Raw genomic sequence first — 16404 nt, 5'->3', positions numbered from 1 at the left:
CCTGCGCTATGCCCAGAGGAAAGAACAAACAGGCCTTGCTATGTTCCCCTCAGTTTATTACCATTAGGCCACACCTTCTTTTTGACCAATTATACTTCTACATGACTATCCATTCTTCATCAAACCTAAGCACAAAAATAGACACTTTTCCCTGTGTCTTGGGTTCTTCATTTCTGAAGTCTTTCATGTCCCATAAAACTTTGGTTGAATAAATGCTGATATGGTTTGGCTGTGTTCCCACCCAAATCTCATCTTGAATTGTAGCTTCCATAATCTCATGTCAGGGGAGGGACTGAATGGAAAGGAACTGAATCATGGGGCGAGTTTTTCCCATGCTGTTCTCCTGATAGTGAATAAGTCTCATGAGATCTGATGGTTTTATAAAGGGCAGTTCCCCCGCACAAGCTCTCTTGCCTGCTGCCATGTAAGATATGACAGTGCTCCTCCTTCACCTTCTGTCATGATTGTGAGGCCTCCACAGCCATGTGGAACTGTGAGTCCATTAGACCTCTTTTTCTTTATAAATTACCCAGTCTTGGGTATATCTTTATTAGCAGCATGAGAACTAATACAAATGTGTTACCCTTTTCTCTTGTTAATCTGTCTTTTATTATAGGAGTGTCAGTCATGAACCTTGCAATAGATGAAGAAAGTATATTGCTTTTCTCTCCTACAGTGGGTTTTAGTATAGTTACAGAGTGGTGCAACCATTATCACTATCTAATTCTAGAACATTTTTATTATCCCAGAAAAGAAACCCATACCCATTAGCAGCCCCTGGCAACCACTAATCTACTTTCTATCTCTATGAATTGGTGTATTCTGGACATCTCATATAAATGGAATCATATAATATGTGGCCTTTTGTGTCTAGCTTATTTTACATATAATATTGACAAATCTGTTTTAAAGTTCGTGGAGCTCTACAGATGAATTCACAAAGTTAAAAGGCAAACACATGCAGTTTTATTTAAATACCAATAAGCAACAGAGCAAGGCAATGAATGTGAAGTACTAGCATATGTGTTTTTTAATTCAATTTTATAATTTTTGTTGAGTGCCTCTTTATACAACAGACACAAAACAGACAAAATCCCTGTCCTCATAGAACTTATACTAAGGTGGAGAGAAAAGACAAAAAACAAACATAATAAAATAATAATAGCCATTAGAAGGTTTTAATGACTGTGAGGGAGAAAGATGAAGCAAGTGTGGGGTGTTGTGGATGATAGAGGGGACCTTCTGAATGCATTGCTCTTCTCCTCCCCTGCCCCCAGCCTCTCTCTCATAAAGTGTCCATGATTCTGATGCCTGACAGCAGGGGTACTCCTGAGTCCCTGTGCCATTGTCTACCTCTGAAGTTTAGTGGGCATCTTTGCTACCATGAACACTAGACCAGCAGGCAACAGCTCTCAGTCATTATGTGATAGGTTCATCTTCCTCTCCCAGGCCAGAGTCCCTTCCTCTCTGAAATTCTGAGCTGAAAAGCAGAGAGGGAAGAGGTACCTCATCCTTCTCTCCCAGATCTCATCTTTCCCTTCAGACCAGCAGTGAAATTGCTACCCTGCCACTCGCCCCCTACACACAGCCCAGGGTAGAAGTGCCCTGCTCCATCCTCCACCCTCTACACACCTCCTCATTCTGTCCCTGCAGCTATCCCCACATTGACATACATTAAACAATGACCTGCAGGGTTTCTTGACAAACATCTCAAGGTACAATATTTGCCTTGGTCTGAGGCTTCTTGGAGCCTGGTGAGTTTCCCTTAGCCTCCACATCCTGCCATTTCGCAAATTATTGTCAACTTCAGCTCCTCTACCACTGCTGCTGCTGTTAAAAACACCAAATTTTTTTTAAATCCAGCACTTATCCTTATAACTAGAAACATTCCAATGTTTCCTCATAGGTAACTTCACCATCTCTAACACCATCGAGAATTATTACACCATAAAAATCCACACCTATGTGTGTAGATGGTACCAACAGGAAGCCCAATTTTCTTCCACCAAAGTTGTATACATAATTATGGTTTTATGGCTTCTTACTATAAAAGTACTACGTATCATTAGAGAGAAAAACAGAAAATACAAATAAGAAAAAGTAAAATCACCCCGTGTAGTGGATAGTCACTAAGACAGCCCCCAGTGACACTTCTTTCCTAGCATTTATGTCCTTCTGTAAGCTCCTCCCCTTGCCTGGGGCTGGACCTATGACTCACTTCTAATGAACACAATACACAAAAAGCAATGGGTGTCATTTCTAAGATCAGGTGCGCAGAAAAGAGTTAACATAGCAGGCCTGAGACTGTTCTCCTTAGACAGTCCTGCTTACAAGACTGGCCTTTGCATTTCATGAGAAAGGGTTCCCCCCATGCCCTGATAAGAACGACTCACTTTCTGCCTAAGCTGTTTGTGCCAATAATAGCTATGTTGAACATCAGCCTTCCTTCTGGAAATCTAGAATATGGGTATGTGCTAGACATCAGGTGTCAATGTGACTAACCCACAATAAAAACCCTGGGAATTGGGTCTTCCATGAGGTTGTCTAGTGGCAAATATCTCATACGTGTTTCAGCTCACTGCTAGGGGAATGAAGTTTGTCCTTTGTGACTGCACTGTCAGAGGACTTGGAAGCTTGTGCCTGGTTCCCTCTGGTGTTTACCTCATGCACCTTTTTCCTTTGCTGATTTTGCTTAATCTTTTCTTGGTAATAAATCACAGCCATGAGTATGACTATGTGCTGAGTCCTGTGAGTCCTCCTACTGAATCATCAAAGCCAGAGGGGTGAGTTTTGTGGACCCCCAACACATTAGACTACTAAAAAGCCTATGACCTTTCCCTCTCTCTTCCCACCACTTTCTCTCTCACATACACACACAGAACTTGCTGCCATGTTGGAAGTAGCCTTATTGAGAGGCTCACATGGCAAGGAACTAACATCTCTTGCCCATAGCCAACAGCCAGTACCTGAGCCACCGAAGTGTAGAAGGACAGCCTTTCCCAGTTGAGCCTTGAGCCAAGACCCAGATCAAGGGTCTTGACCACCTTGACTGCAGCCTTGTGAGAGGCCCCAAGACAACTAAGCCACACTCACATTCCTGCCCCACACAAACTGTGAAATAATAAATGTTTGTTGTGTTAAGCTGCTAAATTCTAGGATAATTTCTTACACAGGAATAGATAACTAATAAACTCTTCACCTAGAGGTCATTATTGCTTATATTTTAGGGCACATCTCAAGGGTTTTCTACACCCATATATAGGTAGAATAAATGTTCTAGTTGACACTGAATTTCTTTTTTGTTGTTATTAACACTATTGGTAAAAAGCAAAAGCATAGGGGAACGATATAGTATTTTCCTTTATTATCACAAGAAGTTTTGCATTCCAGAATGATAGTTGATATTTCTTTTTGAGTCAGGTTGTCCTTTTGTTTGGGGGAGTAAGAGGTGTGGCGAGAAAAAGATCTCTTTCATGGCCTTTTCTGAACTCCCATTCTGAAATGGGGAGGTTTCACACACTAGGTTAAATCACTCAGCACAATTAATGTGAATGTAACTATCCTTCATGTGGTGGAATTAATTTCTACAAATTATGTGTCCTTTTAGGAAAGCTGTTTTTCCCTCTTTGGGGTCTCAGAGAGATTGGTGGCAAGGACTCCTGGGAAGAGAAAAGCTGAAGGACACTCTGGCAAGAGGTAATAAGCTAGTCCTTGCAAAATGGCCATGGGCTGGATGAAAAGGAAAGAAAGAGCCAGTACAGGACACAGTGGATGAAACTGACACAAGCTTAAGTTTTCTAGGAGTAAATGTATCTCATAATCAATTTTAAGTTTTTCTTTTTTGTTTGCAATTTCCATATACTATACCCAAGCACTCAGCAAAGTTGCATTATACATCACAGCTCAGTCTAACCTGCAGTTGGAGAATTAACCCATTGTCCATGTTTCTGCAAAGCTTCATGAAGAGAGATATTAAGGGAACAAGAGGTGTCCTGCAAAGAAATGAAGCTCCAGGCTGAGGTAATGAAATACAGGGAAGGGGAATCTTCTAGAAGAAAGAATATCGTGCAATCAAACTAGATGTGGAATAGAACCACAGGATATGAATACTAAAAAACAAGTGTAGCCTCTTGTTGCTAGAATAAGCTGGAAAATCAAAGTTGCACACACTTGTTTTTTTGTAAAAAATTACAATCAGGCTGAATGTACTATTTATGGCCTGCTTAATTGACTTAACAACATATTGTATCATTAAAAATTCTGCTACAACTCAGTTTGTACTGGCTGCTAATTATTCTGTTGTACAGAAAAACTATAATTTATTTTACCAATATTCTATTATTGGACATGTAAGTCATTTCTAATTTTCATTGTTATTATAAACAATGCTACAATGAACATCCTTATAGCTAAACCTCTGTTCAAAACTGTAATTATATCTTTAGAATACATTGCTAGAAATGGCATTGTTACATCAAAAAATATGCACTTTTAGTGTTTAAAGAATTTTTCCAAATTTTCTTTCAGAAAAATTATACCAATTCAAACTCCTGCCAACAGGAGACAAGAAGTGCTTTGCCCCACCACTTGGCCAAAACTAGATATTATCTTTTTATCATTCTTACAAAACATGCTTATTCTTATACTTGCTTAAACACACTATAAGATATTTATAATTGAAAATTACTTTTTTGTTTGGTTTGTATGTGTGTTGTCAAGTCCAAAACTCATACCACTCACTGCACAATAGCTAGTAAGTCAAGAGACAAGGTGTTGGGGCAAGCAAAATGACTATTTCAATGGCCAACAAACCAAGAAGATGGCAGACTAGTGTTGTAAAGAACCATCTTTAAAGGCATGAATCTCGGCAAGACACAGTGGCTCACGCCTGTAAACCCAGCACTTTGGGAGCCCAAGGTGGGTGGATCATGAGGTCAGGAGTTTGAGAGCAGCCTGGTCAACATGGTAAAACCCCATCTCTACTAAAAATACAAAAATTAGCTGGGCATGGTGGCACATGCCTGCAATCCCAGCTACTCAGGAGGCTGAGGCAAGAGAATTGCTTAACCTAGGAGGTGGAGGTTGTAGTGAGCTGAGATCGTGCCACTGCACTCCAGCCTGGGCAACAGAGCAAGACTCCGTCTTGAAAAAATAAAAATAAAGGCATGAATCTCAAGCTTGTTTTTATATTGGGGAAAGGGAAACAAGGAGGAGGTTAGGGGTTGAGGTCAGGCAGTGACAAGTGACCGCAGACATCTGGGCATCAGCAGGAGTCCAAAGGGTTGCAAAACATCTTGTCCTTGGTCAGGTCACAAGGCTCCTGTACATTTTTAACATAACATGGTTATTAGTGTGTATACCCTCCTTATCTCCTCAGGGGTTAGTTTTGGGAAGGGACTGTTATCACCTTTGCTTTAAATTAAACTATAAACTAAATTTCTACCATAGTTATCTTGGCCTGCATGCAGAAATGAGAAAAGGCAGTTAGCTTGTGAGGTTAGAAGCAAGACGGAGTCAACTATGTTAGATTTCTCTTCACTGTTACATGTGCAGCTCAACCATAAACAATAAAGGTCATTCTAGGCAGCTCTCCAAAGTAATGCAGCAGGCAAACAAGAAAGTCACAGAACTGGCAGCATCTTGCCACATTCAGCTCCCTTCAGTAGCCCTTTCTGAGGTTAGTACCAACATAGGTAATACTGACTATAAAAGCTCCCTTCTTTTGCATTTAACATTTATAACTTATTCATACCCAGGTTATTTAAAAAAAAAAAAGTTTTTGTTTTGCCTAAAAATGGATATAACATAAGTTTTAGAGAACTGAAAAAGGAAAAGAAAATGCTTTTCTAGCCAAGAAGTGACTTCTGCTATTGGCAGGTAGATAAATTTGTTTTTAAAACAAGGCTTTTGTAACAAAAGAACCAGACGGAAAATCTTCCATTTTTATCTCATTGTCCTTCTGAGATTTGTCCTCTGCTCTTTCGCCATGTTCTATCACTGTAAAAACTTCCCTAATAAGCAGCTTTGGGGAGAAAGCGAGAGATCCTAGATAAGGAACAGTGTCAGAATGGCTGGATTTCATCATTTCCTCGATTACTAATGATCCTCATTCTTTGTACAGGAAATGTAGACTGTGCTCAAGTATAAAAGGTCATTAATATGAGAACATGTAAAAAAAAAAAAAAAAAAAAGGTCAATTCTGTAAAAAATGCATTGAATGGATAAGTGCCTTGTTGGAGTAGAGAAGGGAAGAGGAGGGGTGACAAAGAATGAGGAATAGTCAGGCGCCTCCTCAGGGAGCTTCCAGTCACCCAGCACGAGGTCAGCACACATGCACATACACACACATACACACACACACACACACAAGCCAGCAGCACCTGCCCAAGCGTAGAAGCTGAACACAGGTGTGAGAAACCACGTGAGCAAGAGCAGACAGGAATGAAAGAGTGACTGAGAATAAGGACAGACTCAGGGGAGGTGGCGTTTGATCCCACCTTGGAGAGGAGAGAAAGGTTACAAGAGGAGGAGACTGGAGCTTTGACAGGCAGAGAAAACAACCGAAGCCAAGGAACCAAGTGTGCAAATTGGCTTTAGTCTGTTTCGTGCTGTTATAGCAGACTACCACAGACTGGGTAATTTATAATGAACAGAAATTTATTTCTCACAATGCTAGAGGCTGGGAAGTCCAAGAACAAGCGGCTGCCCTCTGGCAGGGGCTTTCTTTCTGCCTCAAAACATGGTAGAAGTTATCAGGAAAATGAGCCAAACTGTGGCAATGGCATTCACCACATTCACTCTGCCCTCACGGTCAAATCACATCTCATTAAGCCACACCACCCAACACCGCTACATCGGCAGTTTAGTTTCCAACACGCACTTTTTGGGGGATACAGTCAAACCATAGCAGGACATAAGCCGTAGATTTCGCCCATGGATAGAGATAGAGTGGAGGCAAGGTTAAAAAGAAGGTTAGGCGCTGTGACTACCAGCCTGACATGCAGTGCTAAGGAGCATGAACCTGACTCTGTAGACGACTGTTTTCCAAACTTGTGATCACACACTCCATTTATTTAAAAAATCTCTAAACACATAACCCTAATATAGGTATTTGTGTTCATTTACTTAGAAATTATATATCTGATTCACTAATGTGTCATACTATCTTATGAAGGATAAAAATATACATTAACTTAAAAGGAGGATTTTAAGTTTAAATGCCTTGCTGATTGCAATGGCCTCATACTGGCAGAGGCACATCCTCAAAGCACAATGTACATTTACTTAGCAAAACTTTTATTTAACATTTGCATTTCAAACAGTCTTCTTGACAACTTTGAATTTGTTTAGCCAACTGCTTGCATAGATTGTCATTGCTGTCACTTCATAAAGCGGCTGACCAAGGGCTTGAACCAGACTTAACTTCTTGTTTGTTTGTACTTCAACACTAGTATCCTCTTCAGTCCTTGAAGCAATTTTTAAGTCCCTTGTCCATTTTACTAGAGTTTAGTTAAAACTAGATACTAAAAGCTTGTCCCTGGGCTCATGTCCTTTGCAGCATTAGGATGAATTCCACTGGCACCCTCTTTGCACTTTGGTGAAGCTTTGGCTCCTCTGCAGGCTGTGCTCTGTCACCTAAGCTGCAGTGCAATAGCTCACTGCAGGCCTGACCTTCTGGGCTCAAGCAATCCTCTCCCCTCAGCCTGCAAAGTAGCTGGGACTACAGGCATAGGCCACCATGCCCAGCTGATTTCTTTTATCTTTAGTAGAGATGAGGTCTCGCTATGTTGCCCAGGCTGGTCTGGAACTCCTGAGCTCAAACGACCCTTCTGCCTCAGCCTCCCAAAGTGCTGGGACTGCAGGTGTGAGTCACTGCATCCAGCCTCCATCTTTTTTAACATCAGAATATACATAGTTCCAAAATTTCCCTCCTGTCCACCTCTTGCACACTGCCTAATGTGTGTGTCTGCATACTGGAAGCCAGTCACCAGCATAGAGAATGGAAAGCCCTGGTATAATTTGATAGAGAAAATAGCAGCTTCCAATCTGTATTTCAGGAAAGTCTCTGTCATGGATGGACTGGGGCTACCATGGGTAATGTATTTAAGAAATGATCACTTTAGGCTGGGCGCAGTGGCTCACACCTGTAATCCCAGCACTTTGGGAGACTGAGGCGGGTGGATCATGAGGTCAGGAGATCGAGACCATCCTAGCTAACACGGTGAAACCCCGTCTCTACTAAAAACAAATACAAAAAATTAGCCAGGCGTGGAAGCACGCGCCTATAGTCCCAACTACTCAGGAGGCTGAGGCAGGAGAATCGCTTGAACCAGGGAGGCGGAGGTTGCAGTGAGCTGAGATTGCGCCATTGCACTCCAGCCTAGGTGACAGAGCAAGACTCTGTCTTAAAAAAAAAAAAAAAAAGAAAAGAAAAAAAAAGAAATGATCACTTTAACCCAGGCTGGAGACAACAAGGAGTGGAACCTGGGTTGCACACAGGAAGACTGAGAGCTCCAACAGAGTTTTGGAGGAGGAGGAGGTGGAATTAGATTTGAATACTTCCAGAGGAGGCCAGCTTCTCAGCCCACCAGAGTCCGTGTCCCTCCCTACTGTGTCACACCCCCTTTTCATCATTACATTTGTTCTCTGGCCTCTCCAGGCATCAGAGTCAAAGCTCTACACAAGGACAGTGGCTGTGATGGTTAAAGGAAGGGCTGGATGTGAAAATAGCTGATGGAGGAGTCAGAGAGCCTGGCAAGTGATTGTTGAGATGAAAAGAAATAAAAATGCCAAGATCCCCAGCCTGTTACTGAAAGGAAAGTGACTCCATTAGTCCCTTCAGAAGGAGCAGGTTCTGCTTAGAGGATTGGTGTGAAAATAAGGTTATTATTTGAAATATTGAGTTGAAAACATCTGTGGAACATGAACAAAGAAATGTCTTAAAGCCTGTAATCTCAACACTTTGGGAGGCCGAGGCGGGAGGATCATGAGGTCAGGAGATCGAGACCATCTTGGCTAACACAGTGAAACCCCGTCTCTACTAAAAATACAAAAAAAAATTTAATTAACCAGTCATGGTGGTGGGCACCCGTAGTCCCAGCTACTCAGGAGGCTGAGGCAGGAGAATGGCGTGAACCCAGGAGGCGGAGCTTGCAGTGAGCCAAGATCACGCCACTGCACTCCAGCCTGGGCAACAGAGTGAGACTCCGTCTCAAAAAACAAACAAACAAAACGTCTAAAAGGAAAGTGGTAATATAACCTACAGCAGTGTACTGGGTTGAATAAGGTCCCCCCAAAATGGATGTGTAGCTGGCACCTCAGAATGTGATCTTACTTGGAAATGGACTTATCAGACTTATACATCTGATAAGAAGCATTTACAATCTAGTCTCCCTGAAGCCTGCTACCTGGTGGACTTACTTGCATGATAAAACCTTGGTCTCGCAACCCATCATCTTAACCCAGACATTCCTAAGTCTTTACACAATAACTTAACTCTTTCAACCAATCATCAATCAGAAAATCTTTGAATCCACCTATGACCTAGAAGCTTCCAGTTGTGCCCGCTTTCTGGACAAAACCAATGTACATCTTACGTGTATTTGATGTCTCATGTCTCCCTAAAACGTATAAAACCAAGCTGTACCTTGACCACCTTGGACACGTGTTCTCAGGATCTCCTGAGGGCTGTGTTATGAGCCATTTGTCTCTTATATTTGGCTCAGAATACATCTCTTCTACCATTTTACAGAGTTTGACTCTTTTTGTCAACAGAGTGGTGCATCTACAAACCAGAGTGCCAAGAATCGCAGGCAACCAGCAGAAGCTAGAATTTTAGGCAAGGAAAGATCTTCCCCTAGAGCCCTCAGAGGGACCATAGCCGGCCAACACCTTGATTTCAGACTTTTAGCATTCAGAACTGTGGAGAAAACATTTCTGTTGTTGTGAGCCTCCCAGTTTGTGGTACTCTGTTACAGCAGCCTTAGGAAATGAATACAGATTCCCAGTTGGGGTCCCACTTAAGAGCTGAAGCTGTAGAATGTACGCAGTCACCCTGGAAGAAGACCCGTGGGGCGGGGGATCCAAGCCAGAGTTAGGGGAGAAAGAGCCATGTGTGAGAAACAAGACGAGAAACCAGGCTGGACACTGGACAAGGGATCAGGAAACAGCAATGAGCCCTTGGTTTGAGGAGAGCAGGGAGGAAGGAGAGGGTGGCGGGATGGGAAGCAGTGTCGTGAAGTCAACGCAGGAGAATTTTGAACAGAGATGAGGTAGCAAATGGAGACAGATGCTCCCAAAATATAGAATAAGAAATGAGAGAAACTCCTAAGAGGCAGGTGGATGATCAATGCACATTTCATACCACCATATTCCAAAGAAAAGAAACTTCGAATGCCAAAAACGTCAACTGACTCCCTCTATGTCCATTAGAAAGGTGTTAGGCCTAAGATACATTATGTGAAAAAACTAAGCTCCAAGACAATATGGAGAAAATCAAGTAAAATACATCAAACTATTTAAATGTTTATCACTAGGGGAGATTTTCATATTCTGCATCATATGTTTGGATGAAACATATGATCTAAAATGTTTGATTTTTTTTCTTTACAATAAGCAGTTGTTACTTTTAAGCAGAAAAAGAGGAGGACTAAAAAGAGAACCGGATAGAAACCAGCATGTGCAGTCTCATTATAAGATGGCAAACCTCTCCGTGGGTATATGGATAAAAAGAGATCTTAAAGGATGCCAAGATGTTTAAGTGTTTGATCCAGGAAATGTTCTTCTGTGTATTTTCTTTTTTCTGTGTATTTTGTCCTTTTCTCTTTTGTTTTCCTCTTTTAAGTTGAGTACAATATGATTTTCTCCAAAAATAAGGTCATTGGCATTAAACTCTAAAAATAAGGCCCTCTTATTCTCTGGTTATTTTTTTCTTGACCTCGGCCAACATCATCAAATGGATGAACAATTATAAAATTGAAGTTCGTCATTGGTGCTTTTAATACTTTTCCTATGATAAAGCTTTTAATCTATTCCTAAAGGACCCAAGCGAGGCAAACGATCCATCCATGCAACACAAGCACATTCTGGATGCTATCACTCTGGCAAAGTTTATCCTAAAATTATGTGACCTCTAACTGTGCAGGGCAGGCAAAAATGTCCTGGCTCTTACTTTCTTATTCACAGTTCCATTCAGCTCCTCTCTTTCTACACTATTTTGAAGTATTTCACTCCTACCCACTTGAAACATGAGCTAATTTTGTACTAACAACTATATTTTCTGCAGTTTGTTAAGTTTTTCCCTTATTGGCAAATCTTGCACACACACAGATGCATAAACGTCTTTGTTTCTTCAACCACATTCAACTTTTATTATATCCAATTTTCTTTCCAAAAAAAAAAAAGTGCTTAACTAGAGGCAGTCACTACATTTTTATTACTCTTTGGGCTTCTTTTCATGAGCAATTGTGCAAATCTTTCCCAAAGTACTTCTCCCCTCTAAGAGGAGTCCTTACATTCTAGGCAGACACGCTTAGTGAAGGAAGCATGTGGAAAGAAAGGCCGAGCGCTAAGGTTAAGATGTGGTGCAGGAGGGCAGAGAAGCAGAGCTTATAGAGCAGGTTCGGGGTGCAGCTTCACCTGTTTTTCATTATTGCTAAAAACTGTATATTCATTGTAAAAATAAGTATATGCCCTTCTAAGATGTTCTTCTAAAAAGGCAAACATTTAATCTTGTGCCACCTCCTGTAATGCCCTTAGTAGGGAACAACATCATCTCTTGTGGTATTCCTGCCAAAAATGAATAACCTAAATTGAATCAAGAGGAGACATCAGACAAACCCAAACTAGCATTCATCCTACAAAACAGCCAGTTAGTACTCTTCGAAAGCATCAGTCATAAAAAAAACAGAGGGACTGTTCCAGGTTAAAGGATGCCAGGAAAAAAATATGGCAACTAAATGTAATATGGAATCCTGGACCAGAAAAAAGGACATTTGTGGGATAACTGAAGAAATTTGAATGATTTAATTTGAAATCAAATTTTAATTCAATTCCACAGAATTAATCTGTAATTTGTTTCATGTTAATGTTAATTTTCTGGTTTTGATCACTGAGCTGGGTTTTTTACTTTTATTTTAGGTTCGGGGGTACATGTGCAGGTTTGTTATATAGGTAAACTCATATCACAGATGTTTGTTGTACAGATTATTTCATCACCTTTGTACTAAGCCTACTATCCAACAGTTATTTTTTTTGCTCCTCTCCAACCTTAAGTAGAGCCCAGTGTCTGTTGTTCCCTTCTTTGTGTTCCTAAGTTCTCATTTAGCTCCCACTTATAAGTGAGAACACACAGTATTTGGTTTACTGTTCCTGCATTAGTTTGCTAAGGACAATGGCCTCCAGCTCCATCCATATTCCTGCAAAAGACATGACCTCATTTTTCCTGGCTGCGTAGTATTGTATGGTGTATATGTACCCTATTTTCTTTACCCAATCTGTCACTGATGGGCATTTATGCTGATTCCACGTCTTTGCTATTGTGAATAGTGCTGCAGTGAACATATGCATGCACATGTCTTTATGGTGGAAAGATTTATATTTCTCTGGGTATATACCCAGTAATGGGATTGCTGGGTCAAATGGTAGTTCTGTTTTTAGCTTTTTGAGGAATCATCATACTGCTTTCCACAATGGTTGAACTAATTTACACTCCTTCCAAGTGTCTAAGTGTTCCCTTTTCTCTGCAACTTTGCCAGCATCTGTTAACTTTTTCGTAACCATTCTGATTGGTGTGAGATGGTATCTCTTTTTGATTTTGATTTGCATTTTTCTAATGATCAGTGATATTGAGTTTTTTCATATGCTTGTTGGCTGCATATGTGTCTTCTTTGGAAAAGTATCTGTTCTTGTCCTTTGCCCACTTTTTAAGGGGGTTGTTTTTCTCTTGTAAATTTGTTTTTAAGTTCCTTATAGTTTCTGGATATTAGACCTTTGTCAGATACGTAATTTGCAAACATTTTCTCTCATTCTGTAGGCTGTTTACTCTGTTGATAGTTTCCTTCGCTGTGCAGCTCTTAAGTTTAATTAGATCCCATTTGTCAATTTTTGCTTTTGATGTCGTCATGAAATTTTTGTCCATTCCTATGTCCAGGATGGTATTGCTTAGGTCGACTTCCAGGATTTTTATAGTTTGTGGTTTTACATTTAAGTATTTAATTCATCTTGAGTAGATTTTTTATATGGTGTAAGGAAGGGATCCAGTTTTGATCTTCTACATATGGCTAGCCAGTTATCCTTGCACCATTTATTGAATAGACAGCCTTTTCCCCATTGCTTGTTTTTGTCAGCTTTGTCAAAGATCAGATGATCATAGATGTGTGGTATTATTTCTGGGCTCTCTGTTCTGTTCAGTTGGTCTAGGTATCTGTTTTGGTACCAGTATCATGCTGTTTTGGTTACTGTAGCCCTGTAGTATAGTTTGAAGTTGGGTAACGTGATGTCTCCAGCTTTGATTTTTTGCTTAGGATTGCCTAGGCTATTCGAGTTTTTTGGTTCCATATGAATTTTAAAATAGTTTTCTTACTAGTTCTGTGAAGAATGTCACTAGCAGTTTGATAGGAATAGCATTGAATCTGTAAATTGCTTTGGGAAGTATGACCACTTTAATATTGACTCTTCCTATCCATGAGCATGGGATGTTTTTCCCTTTGAATCATCTCTGATTTCTTTGAGCAATGGTTTGTAATTCTCATTGTAAATTTCTTTCCTATCAATGTTAGTTTTCTGGTTTTGATCATAGAATTGTTTTCTGAGAGGTTAATATTTGAAGAAGCTGAGCAACATATATAAGTCCTTGCACTATTTTTATAACTTTATATGCCAGAAATGTTTTTAATCTATTTACTTTACAGAATGAAATTATTTCTAAATAAAAAGTGAAAAAAAATTCATGATACAAAGGCTAATTAAATGAGAGAGACTGGCTTCCTTTTCTATTCCCCTTTCTTCCCTCTTCAAGGTACCACCTCTCACTGGCTGCCCAAGCAAGATTCTATGGCTTGGAATAATTCTCACCCACTCGCTCATCAAAGGGCATCTATCTAGAAGCCCTGCTCCTTCAGGGACATCTGAGGTTGATGAGCTGATCCAATAAGCCATCAGAGCTGGAATATTAGTAGTTAACAATGGCTCTCTGCACTCTTTTTAAATAACTTTGCTTTTCAGGCCAAGGTGAAAGCCTCGTGGGAATTTCACACATTTTATAGAAGCAGAGGAGTGCTATTTGAGCAAGGGGTAGATAACACCTACACTCCACTCAGGATTTCCAAGCATAGCCCGAGGCAGAAGTACTCATACTTCACTACAGAATCACCTGGGGAGTTTTAACCTTCTGATTCTAGTGTTCCCCTCCGGCAGATGGAGACAGAAACAACTTGAGTGGGCTCAGGAATCTGTGTTTTTAAAATTCTCCAGAAGATTTTAATGCAATACAAGTAAGAAGACAGGACTACAATTCACAAGAACAGTATATCCTGGGGATTCCTCAGAACAGAACACACTCAAAAAAAAAAAAAAGAAGACGACAAAAACAAAGATAACATGAAACCAGATTCCACAACCATGTTTCAAGTGACCTATGTGAGTCAGGCCCATGAGACACACACTATACCAGTTTCAGTGACGCCTCACAAAATTTAGGGGGGTGGAAGAGAGGGTCCTATGCCCATTTCATAGATGAACAAACTAAGGACTTAATAGATTTCAAAAATTTGTTCAAAGTCTCTACCTTAAAGGATTTTGGGGTTCTGGTTTTTGTTTTTACCTGCCCTGGTAACTCTTCTAAGAATGAGCCAAGAAGAAGACAACCTTCTGAGATACTTTTCCTGCCCTCCAAGGGCTATGGAGAACGTGATAGGGTTGGAGCTGCCCTCTCCTCTTCCCAGAGACACTGCCCCACAATCCCATCAAGTCTGACTGGTACCAACAACTCCAGGGGGCCTGTGCCTTCAGAACTCCATAGGCCTGTGTGGGCACCAGTCTTTACATCCATGTTCCCTCGCCCTCCAGGGGCCCAGGTTGACCTGTCCAAAGCTCTCTCATCATGCTAAATTTTGGTGACAGCATAGGGTGAGCCTGTGGGTTCTACAGCTCAGCAAACCTCCAGCCAACTAGTTTCCCTTCATATGGTTCCCCAGTCTTTACATGTGGCATCCAAGAAGGGAAAGCACCCCCTCTCCCTTGACGAGATGTCAGCCCGTCACCACACATGGCCTGGGAGCTAGGAGGACCCATATGGGCTAGGGAGGGGCCACTGGGAGGGGAATGCGTAGGGGGCAGACCCCATCTAGCTGCTTCTTGATGAGCTTGGCATGGTGTGTTTGATCCAAATCTTGACAGCACATTGGTGGCTGTCATCACTGTGTGGCAGGACTTGCAGTTGAGCTTCTTGTGCCTTGGACTTCTTGTGACTTGGACCTCAGCCTCCATTGAAGACCACAACACAAGTCCCACCTTACAAACAAATGAGGGAATGAATGAGCTTTGGCATCGGAAAAACCTGGGTTCAAATCCTGGCTACTCTACTTCCTGTGTCAGTTGCTTCACTTTTCTAAATATAAATTGTGTTCCTTCTGTTTTGGCTTCTAGGAAACCCTGAGCCAAATATATGGCCACCTCTGACCACTTGACCAGCCCAGCATGGTGTACATTTCTGGGTAGCTTATCACGCCTTCCAAGCATTGCCTTTATCTTCCCTCTCCCCATCAAGCTTGTATTGTTTTCCTTTTGAATCATAAGCACTTTTGTTAAATACCTCAAATCTTTCGAGAACAGCAAGGAGCAAAATAAATAAACTTAACTTCTCTAAGACCATGTTTCTTCATCTGGAATATAATCATTTGTACTTTACAGGATCACAGGGAGTATACATCAAGTCAGCCTGCATAATGTGCCCAGCCGAGGGCCTGGAGCAGGCAGGGAGAGACTCCCTGGGGCTGTCCCACCTCCCCTGTCTCCTTTCATGCCAAACCTAAGGACCTCAAGCCTCAGGTCCCATTTCACAGAGAAACATTCCTCACTGATTGCATTTATCCAGAATAGACCATGGAGGTGTGAGCTTTTTGGACAATACTGGGGGGACTGTTTCCAGGAGAGAGGCACATGGCAGGAGAGAGCAGGAGGAGAGGGCAGTGTGAGCACTGAGGACCCAGGGTGAGCCCCTATATGGGTGCAGAATTTCCCCTGATAAAACTCCCTATTTAATCAGGCTGCAGAAGCAGTCCCAAATCTTACTTCCTCTTATTTATTGATGGGGTTCTCCACCCTGTTTTTAATACTAGTTAACCTTCGTGGCATCAGCTTGTTGGCACAAGGCCCAAATTCCTTCCACTACAGGTCACGAAGCGG

At 41.4% G+C, this 16404-nt stretch overlaps 1 long non-coding RNA gene across 1 annotated transcript; it reads left to right on the top strand.

The window, feature by feature from the left end:
* The first annotated feature begins 421 nt into the window (after positions 1-421).
* LOC129012143 (uncharacterized) lies at positions 422-15867 on the top strand. Its single transcript, XR_008493569.2, has 3 exons — positions 422-493; positions 3608-3696; positions 14018-15867. It is a non-coding gene; the product is annotated as an uncharacterized LOC129012143 (long non-coding RNA).
* The last annotated feature ends 537 nt before the right edge of the window (positions 15868-16404 follow it).

The sequence above is a fragment of the Pongo pygmaeus genome, chromosome 15 (assembly GCF_028885625.2).
Source record: "Pongo pygmaeus isolate AG05252 chromosome 15, NHGRI_mPonPyg2-v2.0_pri, whole genome shotgun sequence".
NCBI classification, from domain to species: Eukaryota; Metazoa; Chordata; class Mammalia; order Primates; family Hominidae; genus Pongo; species Pongo pygmaeus.
This window is presented reverse-complemented; position numbering and strand designations above follow the sequence as displayed.